At 36.9% G+C, this 11,186-nt stretch overlaps 1 long non-coding RNA gene across 1 annotated transcript; it reads right to left on the reverse strand.

Moving 5' to 3' along the window:
* Positions 1–552: 552 nt before the first annotated feature.
* On the reverse strand, positions 553–8,826 carry LOC107025831. The gene is made up of 2 exons (XR_001457458.2): positions 3,517–8,826; positions 553–1,292 (listed from the first exon to the last, which is right to left on the reverse strand). It is a non-coding gene; the product is annotated as an uncharacterized LOC107025831 (long non-coding RNA).
* Between the last annotated feature and the right edge of the window lie 2,360 nt (positions 8,827–11,186).

Here is an 11,186-nt window from a genome sequence, read left to right on the forward strand (position 1 = left end):
CCACAGCTTGCTTTTGAGATGGTTATGCTTCGATAAACATAATGTTATTATCACATATATGATGTCACATGATAGACAACTTTTTGGGCCCTGTCTAATGAAAAACATGATTCCAATGACAAGATACTACTACTTCAGAGATGCATAGCTCCAAATGGTCCCTGGTCTTTTTATGAGATTGTGTAAGGGGTACTTGTGCAATGGGAAGAGCGTTTGAGAGTACGTGAATATCAATTCTATCTTTTCTCATACCGTGAAGAAATCACATTCTTCAAAATCCAGAATTCATATCATAATATCAGAAAGCAGATTGTCCAGTTTAGGAGTACACCAGCTCCATCACTACAAGCATGGAACCTTGGTCCTTCCCTACTATCACATCTACAAATGAGACCACAACATTAAGTTTCAAGATTCTTCATAAAGTGAAACTTCCATTTGTGAAGATTTGAGACTGTACTATTTTTCCCTGAACTCAAGCTTATCACATCCAAGATTAATAATCCACAGATACCAATCCCAAATCCAAACATACCAAACAAGCAGGTGACATAAGCCAAGGAAAAAGATACCCAACTCATCATACAATCCAGAATAAAAACTGCTTCACGCCTATACTTTTTAAACACCACCTATATTCAGTAACTGCATTTCGTACATGTGAGAGGAGACAATAATTAGAGATAAGCCAAAGAAAGAGATATCCAACTCATCATAACAACCCAAAATAGAAAGCTTCTTCACAACCTATACTTGTTATAATATGACCTTGTAGACCACCTATGTTCAGTAACTGCACTTCGTACATGTGAGAGTAGACAATAATTTTGAGAAGATTTAGTTTTTACTCAATAGCAAAAACTCAACTAGAGACATCGCTGCCTAACAGAACACTCATCCTCCATAAACTGCAAGAGACCAAATAAGCATGTGAGATAAGCCAAGGAAAAAGATATCCAACTCATCATACAATCCAAAATAAAAACAGCTTCACGCCTATACTTTTTAAACACCACCTATATTCAGTAACTGCATTTCGTACATGTGAGAGGAGACAATAATTTGAGATAAGCCAAAGAAAGAGATATCCAACTCATCATAACAACCCAAAATAGAAAGCTTCTTCACAACCTATACTTGTTATAATATGACCTTGTAGACCACCTATGTTCAGTAACTGCACTTCGTACATGTGAGAGTAGACAATAATTTTGAGAAGATTTAGTTTTTACTCAATAGCAAAAACTCAACTAGAGACATCGCTGCCTAACAGAACACTCATCCTCCATAAACTGCAAGAGACCAAATAAGCATGTGAGATAAGCCAAGGAAAAAGATATCCAACTCATCATACAATCCAAAATAAAAACAGCTTCACGCCTATACTTTTTAAACACCACCTATATTCAGTAACTGCATTTCGTACATGTGAGAGGAGACAATAATTTGAGATAAGCCAAAGAAAGAGATATCCAACTCATCATACAATCCAAAATAAAAACAGCTTCACGCCTATACTTTTTAAACACCACCTATATTCAGTAACTGCATTTCGTACATGTGAGAGGAGACAATAATTTGAGATAAGCCAAAGAAAGAGATATCCAACTCATCATACAATCCAAAATAAAAACAGCTTCACGCCTATACTTTTTAAACACCACCTATATTCAGTAACTGCATTTCGTACATGTGAGAGGAGACAATAATTTGAGATAAGCCAAAGAAAGAGATATCCAACTCATCATACAATCCAAAATAAAAACAGCTTCACGCCTATACTTTTTAAACACCACCTATATTCAGTAACTGCATTTCGTACATGTGAGAGGAGACAATAATTTGAGATAAGCCAAAGAAAGAGATATCCAACTCATCATACAATCCAAAATAAAAACAGCTTCACGCCTATACTTTTTAAACACCACCTATATTCAGTAACTGCATTTCGTACATGTGAGAGGAGACAATAATTTGAGATAAGCCAAAGAAAGAGATATCCAACTCATCATACAATCCAAAATAAAAACAGCTTCACGCCTATACTTTTTAAACACCACCTATATTCAGTAACTGCATTTCGTACATGTGAGAGGAGACAATAATTTGAGATAAGCCAAAGAAAGAGATATCCAACTCATCATACAATCCAAAATAAAAACAGCTTCACGCCTATACTTTTTAAACACCACCTATATTCAGTAACTGCATTTCGTACATGTGAGAGGAGACAATAATTTGAGATAAGCCAAAGAAAGAGATATCCAACTCATCATACAATCCAAAATAAAAACAGCTTCACGCCTATACTTTTTAAACACCACCTATATTCAGTAACTGCATTTCGTACATGTGAGAGGAGACAATAATTTGAGATAAGCCAAAGAAAGAGATATCCAACTCATCATACAATCCAAAATAAAAACAGCTTCACGCCTATACTTTTTAAACACCACCTATATTCAGTAACTGCATTTCGTACATGTGAGAGGAGACAATAATTTGAGATAAGCCAAAGAAAGAGATATCCAACTCATCATACAATCCAAAATAAAAACAGCTTCACGCCTATACTTTTTAAACACCACCTATATTCAGTAACTGCATTTCGTACATGTGAGAGGAGACAATAATTTGAGATAAGCCAAAGAAAGAGATATCCAACTCATCATACAATCCAAAATAAAAACAGCTTCACGCCTATACTTTTTAAACACCACCTATATTCAGTAACTGCATTTCGTACATGTGAGAGGAGACAATAATTTGAGATAAGCCAAAGAAAGAGATATCCAACTCATCATACAATCCAAAATAAAAACAGCTTCACGCCTATACTTTTTAAACACCACCTATATTCAGTAACTGCATTTCGTACATGTGAGAGGAGACAATAATTTGAGATAAGCCAAAGAAAGAGATATCCAACTCATCATACAATCCAAAATAAAAACAGCTTCACGCCTATACTTTTTAAACACCACCTATATTCAGTAACTGCATTTCGTACATGTGAGAGGAGACAATAATTTGAGATAAGCCAAAGAAAGAGATATCCAACTCATCATACAATCCAAAATAAAAACAGCTTCACGCCTATACTTTTTAAACACCACCTATATTCAGTAACTGCATTTCGTACATGTGAGAGGAGACAATAATTTGAGATAAGCCAAAGAAAGAGATATCCAACTCATCATACAATCCAAAATAAAAACAGCTTCACGCCTATACTTTTTAAACACCACCTATATTCAGTAACTGCATTTCGTACATGTGAGAGGAGACAATAATTTGAGATAAGCCAAAGAAAGAGATATCCAACTCATCATACAATCCAAAATAAAAACAGCTTCACGCCTATACTTTTTAAACACCACCTATATTCAGTAACTGCATTTCGTACATGTGAGAGGAGACAATAATTTGAGATAAGCCAAAGAAAGAGATATCCAACTCATCATAACAACCCAAAATAGAAAGCTTCTTCACAACCTATACTTGTTATAATATTACCTTGTAGACCACCTATGTTCAGTAACTGCACTTCGTACATGTGAGAGGAGACAATAGTTTTGAGAAGATTTAGTTTTTACTCAATAGCTAAAACTCAACTAGCGACATCGCTGCCTAACACAACACTCATCCTCCATAAACTGCAAGAGACCAAATAAGCATGTGAGATAAGCCAAGGAAAAAGATATCCAACTCATCATACAATCCAAAATAAAAACAGCTTCACGCCTATACTTTTAAACACCACCTATATTCAGTAACTGCATTTCGTACATGTGAGAGGAGACAATAATTTGAGATAAGCCAAAGAAAGAGATATCCAACTCATCATAACAACCCAAAATAGAAAGCTTCTTCACAACCTATACTTGTTATAATATTACCTTGTAGACCACCTATGTTCAGTAACTGCACTTCGTACATGTGAGAGAAGACAATAATTTTGAGAAGATTTAGTTTCTACTCAATAGCTAAAACTCAACTAGCGACATCGCTGCCTAACAGAACAGTCATCCTCCATAAACTGTAAGAGACCAAATAAGAATGTGAGATAAGCCAATGAAAAAGATATCCAACTCATCATACAATCCAAAATAAAAACAGCTTCACGCCTATACTTTTTAAACACCACCTATATTCAGTAACTGCATTTCGTACATGTGAGAGGAGACAATAATCTGAGATAAGCCAAAGAAAGAGATATCCAACTCATCATAACAACCCAAAATAGAAAGCTTCTTCACAACCTATACTTGTTATAATATTACCTTGTATACCACCTATGTTCAGTAACTGCACTTCATACATGTGAGAGGAGACAATATTTTGAGAAGATTTAGTTTTTACTCAATAGCTAAAACTCAACTAGCGACATCGCTGCCTAATAGAACACTCATCCTCCATAAACTGCAAGGTGATCAAATTACTACACATCGTAGGAGAAAGAACATTAGCTAGTACGAGACTTGAACACTAAAATGTAGTCGAACACACACCCACAAAATAACAAGAAGCAATAGCAATGTTCCGACACAGAGATTTGAATACTTCGGAACATTAAAATATGACGAGAACAACATCAAAACAAAATTCAAGCGTCCATACCAAGAACTTCTTCACATGCTCCGGAACAACTGATTTTACTATCTTCCAACTTCCCATCACTTCTAGGGAGAAAAACCAGCTTATATGGAACTAAATTTATGTATATTCATCAAAAAAACACTCAAAATAGCTATAAGACACTTCAGAGGAAAAAGGAACAAAAGCCAGACAAACAGTGGTTCAAAACAAAGATCTCTGAGCTGATAATTCTTGACGGGCAAATTTATACAAATGCAGCTTAAGGAGAGAAAAGTACCCTAAACAAACTGAACCCAAAGCTTCCAAGCTACTACAAGATGCTAATACCTTCTCAACTTCACAAACAATACAGTCAAATTTTTAGTGTTGTTTTACAAGAAAGAGATCCACATCAACATATAAATTAAATGCTTAAGAAACATGAGCCGAATTGTAGAATAAACAACTGTATGACTATAACAGACAGTTTCTTAGAACCTCCTTATTCTCATCCCTTCTTATTTTTTGTGGGTTCACTGTGCAACCAAAAATCTACTCACTGTAGATAACACAAAAATTCCACCACTCAAAACACCTGTACAACATTTAAAGCTAATGGAAATTATGCATAAAGAAAGCCAAAAAACATGGAAGAGAGACCCTCTACATGATTTTGAATGAGCCAATCGCCTAACAACATGGAATACAGAAAGCAACATCTACAAGGAAAGACATAAAAACTTGTACTAATAGTCTCCAGATAAGAAGAAGCAAAAAAAGATGATCTGCTGCTGATACCGGAGATGAGGTTGAGGTTTACTTTGTTACAACATAATGAAAGAGCATTGACATCCAAAAGAAAAAATTGCATGGTCTAATACCCTTACCATATACTACCTCAGGTAGAACCAGAAAGAAATTGGCATAACCTAAACCGAAAGTCCTTGGATGCCTTCAAGAAACCAACAGAAGTGGGAATTTACAACAACGTCAAGCTTCAAAATATATCTGCAAACCCAAGGACTTTCTGCTAGACATTCTTTTCTGCAACTGACAGATCTGCTTATTTTCCATACCACTATAGAGCAAAATTAGAAAACCTAAGAATACAACTGCTCCAACAAATACAGACCCATTCAATTCAATAAGTACAAAAAAAATCATCAACCATCTCTGGTCATCAGGAAAATGAACAGATAATAATGGTAAAAAGAACTCAAAAAATCAGCCTGGACTCCTCCCAACCCCCAAGCTTCCAACAACTACAAACCATGGAGCAGAAACATGCACCTGGGAGAAAATTGAAATCCACTTGATTAGATAAGACAACTGGCAGAATAAAAGTTCTCCAATTTCCTGCCCTCCCCATTATGACCAAGCAGGGATGTTTATAGAGTAACGAGAAGAAACAAAACTTTACCAGATATTAACCTTAAATCAGCTAAAGGAGTACATGGGTGGAATATCACTTCTAGAAGATTATTACATGACTGGTAATTGGAAATAGTTGTGGACATGTTAAAGACCTTGAGATCTTTACAGGGCTTCGAAGAATCTGAGGATAGGTTGTGCTGGACATCTAGAAGTGATGGAGTCTGCATCGTCAAATCAGCATACAAATACCAGATAAGACAAAATGCACAATTTGACCAGTGGCCATGGAAGTTCATCGGGAAGACTAAGGCCCCTTACAAATTCTTATGTTTTTCTTGGCTTGTATCAAGAGAAACATGCCTCACTGAAGAAAACTTAAGAAGAAGGGGATTTAATCTATGCTCTAGATGTTGTATGTGTGGTGCAGTTGGAGAAAACAATGGCCATCTGTTTCTATATTTGTCCTATAACTGGAGAATTGTGGCAACTTTTTTTGAACATGGCAGGACTAAGATGGTTTGTTCTATGCCAGAAACAAGTCGTGAATTATTGAAGTGTTGGAACAACAATGGCGGTGCAGTGCGACAAAAGAAGTGGTAGGTACTTGTCCTAGCTTGTATATAGGATAATTTGGAAAGAGAGGAATTTTTGAAGTCAAAAGCAATCCTGTGTAGAAAATCAAGATGAATTGTATTCTTTTGTTCCCTTTTTTGTGTAAAGAAAACTATGTAGAGGAGACTGAATCACTAGTTAATATAATAGGTTCCTTGTGAAGCTGTAGTCCTAAGCATGGTTAGGTTTTTGTAATTGTAGATAGCACTGTCATGGTGCATATTTGAATAACACACACACATACATTCTCATTATCACATTATGCAAGACCTGAATAAAATCTTGCATACATGGAGCCACCATCAACACCTCTAACCATCCAAAAGAGGCTGCTAGCTCTTAGGGGAAGGGGGAGAAAGATAGGTCTTAACCGAAACCCAATTCACAAAAGAATTCCAAGAGAACTCCTAAAAACCTGCACCTGAAATCATAGTCAGAACTCGCTTCACCAAAATGTTGTTTCTAATGATACAACCAAGACATCAAAGCATGTTGCTCTAAATCATACGATGTCCAAAGTATAACAACAAAATGTAGAGTGCAACATGTGAATGAAGAGCTATACTCTATGAATGAAGGCAAAGACAACAACATTTTCTCATAACTTCATAACTCGCTCTGAGGCGGGCTTCTTAGAAGATCCGCGTTTACTTGTGCAAGGTTCCTACTCAATCACCATTACAAGAAACCCAAGGAGCAAGGAGAGAAGACGAGCTCCCAGCCTTAGAAGAACATGAGAAGTACAAAGTGACGAAACCATCAGTGACTAATCTGTGAAGTGTCATTTGGCTGAACAGACTATCTGGTTAGTAATATTTTTTTAAAAAAACTTCTTCCATTTTACTTTTTGGAATTCTTATCTTGTTAGTGACATTTTACAAAGCATACCCTCTGTCAAGTGACATTTGACTCAACATACACCAATGATACAACATCAACACAAAGAATGGCACAACAAAGGTTACCTATTGTTAAAGAATGACAAAAGTCCCACATCAGAGGTTAATGAGATGGGTGAACCCCTTATAAGGTTTGGCAAGCTTCCTTCCTTTGAAATTGCTTTTGGGGCGTGAGTTAGGGTTAACTTTGAAGAGTATCTAGAAGAACAAGATTTGTTGAGAAAATCCCCAACTTGCATGATGATTTGATGTGTGATGGATTTACAAGGGTATATATTATGAGAAGATCTTTTACACGACTGCACAAAAGATGAGCCAAGTTTTTTACTTGATCCGATCTTAGATCCAATTAATTGCTGCTAGCTCTTTTATGCAAATACTGTTCAAATGGCGATGCTTCATGGAGAAAAAAAGTGTGAAACATCTCTCTTTTTACATTAACGTTTTACATAATAGCTGACAGTGTGAAGCAACTCCTCAAATTACTGAATATCTGAAACACAATATGATGTTTTAAAAAATATATAGGGAAGAGACCTCCAAAAATATTAAGAGACTTCAATTTTGTACAATTTATTGAAACAAGCAACTTTGAAAAAGAGGCTTCATTACCCAACAACAATTAGTCTGAAAATAGTGATTATGGCTGCAGATAGCGCACCCAATAACAGAATCAGAAATTGAATGATATGACCATGTGCGCTAACCACCACTGATATGCAAAATTCTCAGTTAAGCTCACCAGAAGAAGAGAATTGTACTGAAAATTCGGCAGTAAGGAGCTTGAACCAAATGAAACCTCAACATACATCAACAAACAAAAGCAGCCCCACAGGAAGTAGAATTTTTCTTCAAGACCACAACTCCAAACACAGAAAGAAGGAACAGTGCAAAACTAGCAAAACCCAAACCAATAGAGAAATCTCTACAAAAGACGTAGACAACATTTAGAAACCCCCTTTTTCTCAAAGCACTAACAATATCCAGATTGTCGTGAAAGCACCTAAAATACCAACTACAACCTTCACAGACTGTAAATCTGATCCCCCCCAAAATTGTTCACTATGTAATATATAGATCCTACTATCCCCCAATACTGTTCTACTATCCTCCAATACTGTTCGATATGTGGTATATACATCCTTCCAACAGACAAACAGAAAAGTGGAGCGATAAGAAAAAAGAAAATGAAAACACAGAAGAGAAGAAGCAAGACACGGAAGGTAGATGAGCGCTTTACAGGACTATGGAATGATCCAGAATTTACGGAGTACTTACCAAATGTCCACAAGGCACACCCATAAGAGACGTCATGAGTTGGATCACGCAAACATAAGCATCTGGACTGAAAGCTGAAAATGCACTTTTGAATGTGTAGTGGTCTTTGGAGTTTTACTCAGACATACAAGTGTAAAATCCTTACTATAGTGATATTCGTTGCTCCTATCGGGTCGTGGTTTTTCCCTTATTTAGGAGGGTTTCCACGTAAAATCTTGGTGTCATTATTTCTCTTTTGTTCTCGTTGATTAACCGTATTGTTGTGTTCCGCATTTGTTGCCTTTATTACCGCAAATATTATTTCTGTTACGGATTTATTCCCAACAATTGGTATCAGAGCACAGGTTCTGCTCATTTCCAGAAATATTTTTTGCAGCTTATTGTACTATACTCAATAAAAAAAATGTCTGGAGTAAAGTACGAGATAGCAAAATTCAACGGTGATAGCGGTTTCTCAACGTGGCAGAGAAGGATGAAAGACTTGCTCATCCAACAGGGTTTGCACAAGGCACTAGGCGGCAAATCCAAAAAGCCCGAATCCATGAAACTTGAGGATTGGGAAGAAATGGATGAAAAGGCTGCTAGTGCAATCAGATTGCACTTAACAGATGATGTAGTTAATAACATCATCGATGAAGAGAGTGCATGTGGCATTTGGACAAAGTTAGAAAATCTATACATGTCCAAAACGCTGACAAATAAATTGTACCTAAAGAAGCAGTTATATGCGCTACATATGGGTGAAGGTACAAATTTTTTGTCTCATTTAAATGTACTTAATGGACTAATCACGCAGCTAGCAAACCTCGGAGTAAAGATCGAGGATGAAGATAAAGCCATAGTGCTCCTAAACTCGTTGCCATCTTCCTACGATACTTTAGCAACAACCATTTTACATGGTAAGGACTCTATTGAGTTGAAGGATGTCACATCAGCCCTTTTGCTTAATGAGAAGATGAGAAAAAGGCCTGAAAATCACGGACAGGCTCTCATCACGGAAAGTAGAGGCAGAAGTTACCAAAGGAGCTCAAGTAACTATGGTAGATCCGGAGCTCGTGGAAAGTCCAAGGTCCGATCAAAATCGAAGGCCAGAAATTGCTACAATTGCGATCAACCAGGACACTTCAAAAGAGATTGTCCAAATCTAAAAAGGGGCAAAGGGGAAAGCAGCGGCCAGAAGAATGATGACAACACAGCTGCCATGGTGCAAAATAATGACGATGTTGTTCTCCTCATAAATGAGGAAGAAGAATGCATGCACTTGGCAGGTATAGAGTCGGAATGGGTGGTCGACACAGCAGCATCTTATCATGCCACACCGGTAAGAGATCTTTTTTGCAGATATGTAGCCGGTGATTATGGCAATGTGAAAATGGGTAACACAAGTTACTCAAAGATTGCGGGGATCAGAGACATTTGCTTAAAAACAAATGTTGGATGCACATTAGTGTTGAAAGATGTGCGCCACGTACCTGATTTGCGGATGAACATGATCTCGGGAATTTCTTTGGACCAAGATGGATATGAGAACTACTTTGCAAATAAAAAATGGAGACTCACCAAAGGGGCATTGGTGATTGCAAAAGGAGTTGCTCGTGGCACGTTATACAGGACAAATGCAGAAATATGCCAAGGTGAATTAAATGCGGCTCACAAAGAAAATTCTGCAAATTTATGGCATAAAAGAATGGGTCATATGAGCGAGAAAGGATTGCAAATTCTTTCCAAAAAGTCACTCATCTCTTTTGCCAAAGGTACAACGATAAAATCGTGTAACTACTGCTTATTTTGTAAACAACATAGATTCTCATTTAAGACATCATCTGAAAGAAAGTCGAATATAATTGATTTGGTATATTCTGATGTTTGATGTCCAATAGAGATATAATCGATAGGAGGTAATAAATACTTTGTTACCTTTATTGATGACGCTTCTCTAAAATTGTGGGTTTATATCTTGAGAACCAAAGATCAGGTGTTTCAAGTATTTCAAAAGTTTCATGCTCTGATAGAAAGAGAGACAGGTCGAAAGCTAAAACGTCTCCGAACCGACAATGGAAGTGAGTACACTTCAAGAGAATTTGAAGAGTACTGTTCAAACCATGGAATCAGACATGAAAAGACAGTTCCTGGAACCCCACAACACAATGGTGTAGCTGAGAGAATGAATCGCACCATTGTTGAGAAGGTGAGAAGCATGCTCAGAATGGCTAAATTACCCAAGACATTCTGGGGTGAAGCAGTTCAGACAGCGTGTCATCTTATCAATCGTAGTCCATCAGTTCCGTTGGAGTTTGACATTCCGGAGAGAGTTTGGACCAACAAAGAGTTGTCTTACTCGCACCTAAAGGTTTTCGGTTGCAAAGCTTTTGCACTTGTACCGAAGGAGCAAAGAACCAAGCTAGATGATAAATCAGTTCCTTGCATATTCATCGGATATGGAGA

The sequence above is a fragment of the Solanum pennellii genome, chromosome 7 (assembly GCF_001406875.1).
Source record: "Solanum pennellii chromosome 7, SPENNV200".
NCBI lineage: Eukaryota > Viridiplantae > Streptophyta > Magnoliopsida > Solanales > Solanaceae > Solanum > Solanum pennellii.